Source organism: Scyliorhinus torazame, chromosome 19 (genome assembly GCF_047496885.1).
Source record: "Scyliorhinus torazame isolate Kashiwa2021f chromosome 19, sScyTor2.1, whole genome shotgun sequence".
In the NCBI taxonomy this organism is placed as follows: domain Eukaryota; kingdom Metazoa; phylum Chordata; class Chondrichthyes; order Carcharhiniformes; family Scyliorhinidae; genus Scyliorhinus; species Scyliorhinus torazame.
In genome coordinates, this window is record NC_092725.1 from 17,923,880 (window position 1) to 17,934,333 (window position 10,454).

The following is a 10,454-nucleotide window of genomic DNA, read 5'->3' on the forward strand; positions in this document are numbered from 1 at the left end:
AATTCCAGTACCCAGTCCCCAGTCCCGTCACACATCCCCAATACCACTACACAGTCCCCAGTCCTGTCACACAGTCCCCAATTCCAGTGCACAGTCCCCAATCACAGTACACCGTACCCAATTCCAGTACACAGTCCCCAGTCCCGTCACACATCCCCAATACCACTACACAGTCCCCTGTCCCGTCACACAGTCCCCAATCCCAGTACACAGTCCCCAATCCCAGTACACAGTCCCAGTCCCGTCATACAGACGCCAATCCCAGTACACAGTCCTCTGTCCCGTCACACAGTCCCCAATCCCAGTGCACAGTCCCCTGTCCTGTCACACAGTCCCCAATCGCAGTATACAGTCCCCAGTCGCATCACGCAGTCCCCAATCCCAGTACACAGTCCCCAATCCCAGTACTCAGTCCCCTGTCCTGTCACACAGTCCCCTCTCCATGTACACAGTCCACTGACCTGTCACACATTCCCCAATGCCAGCACACCATCCCCAATCCCAGTACACAGTCCCCAGTCCCATCACACAGTCCCCGATCCCAGTAGACAGTCCCCAGACCCATCACACAGTCCCCAATCACAGTACACAGTCCCCAACCCCAGTACACAGTTCCCAGTCCCATCACGCAGTCGCCAATCACAGTACACAGTCCCCAGTCCCATCACACAGTACCCAATCCCAGTACACAGTCCACAGTCCCGTCACACAGTCTCCAATCCCAGTATATGGTCCCCAATCCCAGTACACGATCCCTAATCCTAGAACAGGGTCCCCAATCCAAGTACACAGTCCCCAGTCCCAGCACACAGTCCCCAATCCCAGTACACAGTCCTCAATCGCTGTGCACAGTCCCCAGTCACAGTACACAATCTCCAGTCCCGTCACACAGTCCCCAGTCGCATCATACAGTCCCCAATCCCAGTGCACAGTCCCCAATTGCTGTACACAGTCTCCTTCCCAGTAAACAATCCCCAGTCCCATCACACAGTCCCCTATCCCAGTACACAGTTCCCTTCCTAGTACACAGTCCCCAATCCCATGACACAGTCTCCAGGCCCTACACACTGACCCCAATCCCAGTAGACCGCCTCCAATCTCAGTACACAGTCCCCAATCACAGTACACAGTCCCCAATCACAGTACATAGTCCCCAGTCCCATCACACAGTCGGCAATCCCAGTACACAGTCCCCAATCCAAGTACACAGTCCTTAGTCATGTCACACAGTCCCCAATCCCAGTACATAGTCCCCAGTCCCGTTACACAGTACCCAATCCCAGTTCACAGTCCCCACTCCCTGTACACAGTCACCAGTCCCAGCACACAGTTCCCAATCCTAGTTCACAGTCCCCACTCCCTGTACACAGTCACCAGTCCCAGCACACAGTTCCCAATCCCAGCACACAGTCCCCAATCCCAGTACACAGTCCCCAGTCCCGTCACACACACCCAATCCCATTACACAGACACCAAACCCAGTACACAGTCCCCAGTCCAAGCACACAATCCCCAATCCCAATACACCATCCCCAATCCCAGTACACCGTCCACAGTCCCGTCACACAGTCCCCAATCCCAGTACTCAGTCCCCAATCCCAGTACACATTCACCAATCCCTGTACACAGTCCCCTGTCCCGTCACACAGTCCCCAACCCCAGTACACAGTCCCCAATCTCAGTACACTGTCCCGAACCCCAGTTCACAGTCCCCAGTATCGTCATACACCCATCACACAGTCCCCAAACCCAGTGCACAGTCCCCAGTCCCAGTACGCATCCCCCAGCCCAACACACAGTCCCCAACCCCAGTTCACAGTCCCCAGTCTCGTCATACACCCATCACACAGTCCTCAATCCCAGTACACAGTCCCCAATCCCAGTACACAGTTCCGAATCCCAGTACACAGTCCCCAAGCCCAGTACACAGACCCCTGTCCTGGCACACAGTCCCCAATTCGATTACACAGTCTCCAATCCCAGTACACAGTCCGCAGTCCCTTCACACAGTCCCCAATCCCGGTACACAGTCCCCAATCCCAGAACACAGTCCCCAGTCCCAGAACACAGTCCCCAGTCCCAGTACACAGTCCCCAATCCCAGTACACCGTACCCAATTCCAGTACACAGTCACCAGTCCCGTCACACATCCCCAATACCAGTACACAGTCACAATCGCAGTGGACATTCCCAGTGCAAATTCACAGTCCCCAGTCCCGTCACACAGTCCACAAACCCAGTAAACAGTTCGCAATCCCAGTACTAAATCCCCCATCCCAGTATGCAGTCTCCAATCCCAGTACACTATCCGCAGTCCCGTCACACAGTCCACGATCCCAGTAGACAGTCCCCAATCCCAGTACACAGTCCACAATCCCAGTACACTGTCCCCAATCCAAGTACACCAGGCCCAGTCCCAGTACACAGTCCCCAATCCCAGTACACTGTCCCCAATCCAAGTACACCAGGCCCTGTCCCAGTACACAGTCCCCAATCCCAGTACATTGTCCCCAATCCAAGTACACCAGGCCCAGTCCCAGTGCACAGTCCCCAATCCCAGTGCACAGTCCCCAATTCCAGTTTAGTTTAGCACTGGGCTAAATAGCTGGCTTTTAAAGCAGACCAAGGCAGGCCAGCAGTGTGGGTTCAATTCCCGTACCAGGCTCCCCGAACAGGCGCCAGAATGCGGAACTAGGGGCCTTTCACAGTAAATTCATTTGAAGCCTACTTCTGACAATGAGCGATTTTCATTTCATTCATTTCATTTCCGTCCCCAATCCCGGAACACAGTCCCCAATCCTAGAATCCAGTCCCCAATCCCAGTACACATTTCCCTGTCCCGTCACACAGTCCCCAATCCCAGTACACAGTCCGCAATCCCAGTACACAGTCCCCTGTCCCAACACACAGTCCCCAATCCCAGTACACAGTCCCCAGTCCCGTCACACAGTCCCCAATCCCAGTACACAGTCCCCAATCCCAGTACACAGTCCCCTTTCCCAACACACAGTCCCCAATCCTAGAATCCAGTCCCCAATCCCAGTACACATTCCCCTGTCCCGTCACACAGTCCCCAATCCCAGTACACAGTCCCCAATCCCAGTACACAGTCCCCTGTCCCAACACACAGTCCCCAATCCCAGTACACAGTCCCCAATCCCAGTACACAGTTCCGAATCCCAGTACACAGTCCCCAAGCCCAGTACACAGTCCCCTGTCCTGGCACACAGTCCCCAATTCCATTACACAGTCCCCAATCCCGGTACACAGTCCCCAATCCCAGAACACAGTCCCCAGTCCCAGAACACAGTCCCCAGTCCCAGTACACAGTCCCCAATCCCAGTACACCGTACCCAATTCCAGTACACAGTCACCAGTCCCGTCACACATCCCCAATACCAGTACACAGTCACAATCGCAGTGGACATTCCCAGTGCAAATTCACAGTCCCCAGTCCCGTCACACAGTCCACAATCCCAGTACACATTCCCCTGTCCCGTCACACAGTCCCCAATCCCAGTACACAGTCCCCAATCCCAGTACACAGCCCCCTGTCCCAACACACAGTCCCCAATCCCAGTGCACAGTCCCCAATCCCAGTACACTGTCCCTAGTCCCGTCACACAGTCCCCAATCCCAGTACACAATCCCCAATCCCAGTACACAGTCCCCAATCCCAGTACACAGTCCCCAGTCCCAGTACACAGTCCCCAGTCCTGTCACACAGTCCCCAATCCCAGTACACAGTCCCCAATCTCAGTACACAGTCCCCAGTCCCGCCACACAGTCCCCAGTCTAGTCACACAGTTTCCAATACCAGTACACAGTCCCCAATTCCAGTTCACAGTATCCAATTCCAGTACACAGTCCCGTCACACAGTCCCCAGTCATGTCACACAGTCCCCAAAACCAGTACACAGTCCCAAATTCCAGTACACAGTACACAATTCCAGTACACAGTCCCCAGTCCCGTCACACAGTCCCCAATCCCAGTCCACAGTCCCCAATTGCAGTGGGCAGTCCCCAGTGCCAGAACACAGTCCCCAGTCCCGTCACCCAGCCCACAATCCCAGTAAACAGTCCATAATCCCAGTACTAAGTCCCCCATCCCATTATGCAGTCACCTCTCCCAATACACTGTCCCCAGTCCCGTCACACAGTCGCCAATTGCAGTACTCAGTCCCCAAGCCCAGTGCACCACCTCCAATCCCAGTGCACAGTCCCCAGTCCCGTCACACATTCTGCAATCCCAGTACACAGTCCCCAATCACAGTACACATTCCCCAATCCCAGTACATAGTCCCCAGTCCCATCACACAGTCGGCAATCCCAGTACACAGTCCCCAATCCAAGTACACAGTCCCCAGTCATGTCACACAGCCCCCAATCCCAGTACATAGTCCCCTGTCCCGTCACACAGTACCCAATCCCAGTTCACAGTCCCCACTCCCTGTACACAGTCACCAGTCCCAGCACACAGTTCCCAATCCCAGTTCACAGTCCCCACTCCCTGTACACAGTCACCAGTCCCAGCACACAGTTCCCAATCCCAGCACACAGTCCCCAATCCCAGTACACAATCCCCAGTCCCGTCACACACACCCAATCCCAGTACATAGACACCAATTCCAGTACACAGTCCCCAGTCCAAACACACAATCCCCAATCCTAATACACCGCCCCAATCCCAGTACACCGTCCACAGTCCCGTAAACAAGTCCCCAATCCCAGTACTCAGCTCCCAATCCCAGTACACAGTCCCCAATCCCTGTACACAGTCCCCTGTCCCATCACACAGTCCCCAATTCCAGTACACAGTCCCCAATCTCAGTACACAGTCCCCAACCCCAGTTCACAGTCCCCAGTCTCGTCATACAGTACCCAATCCCATCACACAGTCCCCAAACCCAGTGCACAGTCCCCAGTCCCAGTACGCATCCCCCAGCCCAACACACAGTCCCCAATCCCTGTACACAGTCCTCAATCCCAGTACACAGTCTGAAATCCCAGTACACAGTCCCGAATCCCAGTACACAGTCCCCAATCCCAGTACACAGACCCCTGTCCTGGCACACAGTCCCCAATTCCATTACACAGTCTCGAATCCCAGTCCGCAGTCCCTTCACACAGTCCCCAATCCCGGTACACAGTCCCCAATCCCAGAACACAGTCCCCAGTCCAGAACACAGTCCCCAGTCCCAGTACTCAGTCCCCAATCCCAGTACACCGTACCCAATTCCAGTACACAGTCACCAGTCCCGTCACACATCCCCAATACCAGTACACAGTCACAGCCGCAGTGGACATTCCCAGTGCAAATACACAGTCCCCAGTCCCGTCACACAGTCCACAAACCCAGTAAACAGTTCGCAATCCCAGTACTAAATCCCCCATTCCAGTATGCAGTCTCCAATCCCAGTACACTGTCCACAGTCCCGTCACACAGTCCATGATCCCAGTAGACAGTCCCTAATCCCAGTACACAGTCCACAATCCCAGTACACTGTCCCCAATCCAAGTACACCAGGCCCAGTCCCAGTACACAGTCCCCAATCCCAGTGCACAGTCCCCAATTCCAGTTTAGTTTAGCACTGGGCTAAATAGCTGGCTTTGAAAGCAGACCAAGGCAGGCCAGAAGTGTGGGTTCAATTCCCGTACCAGCCTCCCCGAACAGGTGCCAGAATGCGGAACTAGGGGCCTTTCACAGTAAATTCATTTGAAGCCTACTTCTGACAATGAGCGATTTTCATTTCATTCATTTCATTTCCGTTCCCAATCCCAGAACACAGCCCCCAATCCTAGAATCCAGTCCCCAATCCCAGTACACATTCCCCTGTCCCGTCACACAGTCCCCAATCCCAGTGCGCAGTCCCCAATCCCAGTACACAGTCCCCAGTCCCGTCACACAGTCCCCAATCCCAGTACACAGTCCCCAATCCCAGTACACAGTCCCCAGTCCCGTCACACAGTCCCCAGTCGTGGCATACAGTCCCCAATACCAGTACACAGTCCCCAATTCCAGTTCACAATACCCAATCCCAGTACACAGTCCCCAATTGCAGTGGGCAGTCCCCAGTGCCAGAACACAGTACCCAGCCCCGTCACCCAGCCCACAATCCCAGTAAACAGTCTGTAATCCCAGTACTAAGTCCCCCATCCCATTATGCAGTCACCTATCCCAGTACACTGTCCCCAGTCCCGTCACACAGTCGCCAATTGCAGTACTCAGTCCCCAAGCCCAGTGCACCACCTCCAATCCCAGTACACAGTCCCCAGTCCCGTCACACAGTCCCCAATCACAGTACACAGTCCCCAATCACATCACACAGTGCCAAATCCCAGTAGACAGTCCCCAGGCCCATCACACAGACCCCAATCCCAGTACAGAGTCCACAGTCCCGTCACACCATCCCCAATTGCAGTACACTGTCCACAATCCCAGTAGACAGTCCCCAGTCCCATCACACTGTCCACAATCCCAATATTCAGTCCCCAATCCAGAGTACTGTCCCCAATCCCAGTACACAGTCCCCCAATGCAGTGCACAGTCCCCATTCCCAGTACACAGTCCCCAATCCCTGTACAGAGTCCCCAATCCCAGTAAAGAGTCCCCATTCTCAGTACACAGAGTCCAGACCCATCACACAGTCCCCAATCCCAGTACACAGTCCCCAGTCCCATCACACATCCCCAATCCCAGTACACAGTCCCCAGTCCTGTCACACAGTCCCCAGTCCTGTCACACAGTCCCCAATCCCAGTACACAGTCCCCAGTCCCATCACACATCCCGAATCCCAGTATACAGTCCCCAATCCCATCACACAGTCCCCAAACCCAGTGCACAGTCCCCAGTCCCAGTACACATTCCCCAGTCCCAACACACAGTCCCCAATCCCTGTACACAGTCCCCAATCCCTGCACACAGACCCAATCCCAGTACACAGTCCCCAATCCCAGTACACAGTCCCCAACCCCAATACACAGTCCCCTGTCCTGGCACACAGTCCCCAATTCCAGTACACAGTCCCCAGTCCCGTCACACAGTCGCCAATCACAGTACACAGTCCCCAATCCCAGAACACAGTCCCCAGTCCCATCACACAGTCCCCAGTCCCAGTACACAGTCCCCAGTCCCAGTACACCATACCCAATTCCAGTACACAGTCCCCAGTCCCGTCACACAGTCCCCAATACCAGCACACAGTCCCCAATCCAAGTACATCATGCCCAGTCCCAGTACACAGTCCCCAATCCCAGTACACAGTCCCCAGTCCCGTCACACATCCCCAATACCAGTACACAGTCCCCAATCGCAGTGGACAGTCCCCAGTGCCAGTACACAGTCCCCAGTCCCGTCATACAGTCCACAATCCTAGTAAACAGTCCGCAATCCCAGTACACAGTCCCCAATCCCGTCACACAGACTGCAATCCATGTACACAGCCCCAATCCCAGTACACAGTCCCCAATCCCAGTACACAGGCCCTAATCCCATACATAGACCCTAATCCCAGTACACAGTCCCCAATCCCAGTAAACAGTCCCCAATCACATCACACAGTGCCCAATCCCAGTACACAGTCCCCAGTCTCATCACACATTCCCCAATCCCAGTACACAGTCCCCAGTCACATCACACAGTCCCCAATCCCTGTACACAGTCCCCAGTCCCGTCACACCGTCCTCAATCCCAGTACACAGTCCCCAATCCCAGTAGACCATCCCCAATCCCCGTCCACTGTCCCCAGTCCCATCACACAGTCCCCAATCCCAGTATGCAGTCCCGAATCCCAGTACACAGTACCCAAACGCAGTACACAGTCCCCAAACGCAGTATACAGCCCCCAATTCCAGTACACAGTCCCCAATCCCAGTACACAGTCCCCAATCCCAGTTACCAGTCCCCAATCGCAGTAAACAGTCCCCAGTCCCGTTACACGGTCCCCCGTCCCGTGGGGGCACTCTTTTCCTTCCGCCTCGGACATAGCCTCTGTGATGGCTGATGCGGGAGTGATCGCCCCTGCGCATGCGCGGGGATGAAGTCAGCAGCCGCTGACGCTCCCGCGCATGCGCGGACTTCTGCCGACCGGCGGAGTCCCTTCGTCCCCGACTGGCGTGGCGCCAAAGGCCTTTCCCGCCGACGGCGGTGCGCCAACCACTCGGGCGCGGGCCTCGCCCCTGAGGTGAGGGGCCACGCCACTCCATCCCACCGGGGCCCCCCGCCCCGCCGGGTAGGGGAGAATCCCGGCCAAGATCTCATAGTGATAGATGGAGAGCTCGATCCTCCACCGCAGGATCTCATCATTTTTGATTTTGCCCCGCTGTGTGTTGTTGAACATGAAGGCGACCGACCGTTGGTCAGTGAGGAGAGTGGCTAGGGCGACGTCTGATGCGTCGCTCCCCACCTGAAAGGGGAGGGTCTCGTCGACCGCGTGCATCGTGGCCTTGGCGATGTCGGCCTTGATGTGGTTGAAGGCCCGGCGAGCCTCAGCTGTCAGGCGGAGCACTGTGGAATTGATGAGTGGGCGGGCCTTGTCCGCATAATTCGGGACCCACTTGGCGTAATATGAGAAAAACCCCAGGCATCGTTTCAGGGCCTTGGGGCAGTGGGGGAGAGGGAGTTCCGGGGCGGAGGGCGCATGCGGTCGGGGTCGGGGCCTAGGCCTCCATTTTTCACTACGTAGCCAAGGATGGCTAAGCGGTTGGTGCGGAACACGCATTTCTCCTTATTGTAGGTGAGGTTAAGGAGTTTGGCCGTAAGGAGTTATTTTTGGAGGTTTGCGTCCTGGTCCTGCTGATCGTGGCCGCAGATGGTGACATTATCTAGGTACGGGAACATGGCCCGCAGCCCGTACTGGTCAACCATTCGGTCCATCTCTCGCTGGGAGACCGAGACCCCCATTGGCGACGCCGAAGGGAACTCTGAGGAAGTGATAGAGGCGGCCATCTGCTTCGAACGCAGTGTATTGGCGGTCCTGCTTGCGGATGAGTAGCTGGTGGTAGGCGGACTTCAGGTCCACTGTGGAAAAGACCCGATACTGCGCAATCTGATTGACCATGTCAGATATGCGTGGGAGGGGGTACGCGTCGAGCTGTGTGTCCCGATTGATGGTCCGGCTGTAGTCCACGACCATTCTGTGTTTCTCCCCAGTCTTCACTACCACTACTTGAGCTCTCCAGGGGCTGTTGCTGGCCTCAATGATCCCCTCCCGCAGAAGCTGTTGGACCTCCGACCTGATGAAGGTGCTGTCCTGGGCGCTGTCCCGTCTGCTCCTGGTGGCGACGGTTTTCCAGTCCGGGGTGAGGTTCGCAAACGGTGAAGTTGGATCGACCTTAAGGGTTGTGAGGCCGCAGAGGGTGAGGGGGGGCAGGGTTAGGGCTAGGGATTTCATGGTAAGGCTTTGGAGATGGCATTGAAAATCAAGGCCTAGTGGCAGGGCAGCGCAGAGGTGGGGGAGGACGTAGAGCCTGAAGTTGCTGAACTCTACGCCCTGAACGGTGAGGGTCGTGACACAGTACCACCGGATTTCAACGGAATGGGATCCGGAAGCCAGGGAGATTTTCTGGGTGACGAGGAGTACTGGGAGGTAGCAGCGCCTTACCGTAGTGGGGTGGATGAAACTCTCTGTGTTCCCAGAGTCAAAGAGGCCGGTCGTCTCGTGCCCGTTGATCTTCACCGTCGTCATAGCGGTCGCGAGGTTGCGGGGCCGAGACTGATCCAGGGCGATGGAGGCGAGCTGCGGAAGATGTTGGGAGGTCCCGGGCTGGTCAGCTATGGCGGAGGTATCAGCAGGCAGCGAACGGCCAGATGAGCAGGGGTCCTGAGGCGCAGTCCAAAATGGCGGCGGAGATGGCGGCGCCCACGGGGCGCACATGGCGGGCGGCATCAAAGATGGCGGCACCCATGGGCCGCACGTGGCTTGCGGTGGAGAAGATGGCGGCGCCCCTAGATCACACGTGGGGGGGGTGTAGTAATGCCGGGCCTGGAAACAGCGGCGACCGACCGGGCCTGTCAAACGCTCCTCGCCGGGCAGCGCTGCCTGGGGTGTTTGCTCCGTCCACAAAAAAACACTTGGGCCCCCCGGAGTTGGCTTGATGCCGCACGGCGCAGGCCTGCGGTGAGCTGGAGTCAGCAGCTGGTGGGGCCCACGATGCCCATGAGGGAGCCGTGAGGTCGGGGGGTGTAGGCCTCCAGATTACGGGAGGCCACGTCTAGTGAATTAGCAAGCTGCCTAGTCTCCGCAAGATCGAGCGTACCCCCTTCCAATAGTCGCTGGTGGACGTACGTAGACTTCGTGCCCGTGACATAAGCGTCTCTAATTAATAGTTTGGTGCATTGGACGGCCAAAACTACAAGCAGTCACAGTTCCTACCGAGAATCTGTAGAGCCCGCAAGAAATCGTCCAGAGTCTCCCACGGGAGTTGCCGTCTCGCGGCCAGGAGGTGCCGGGCG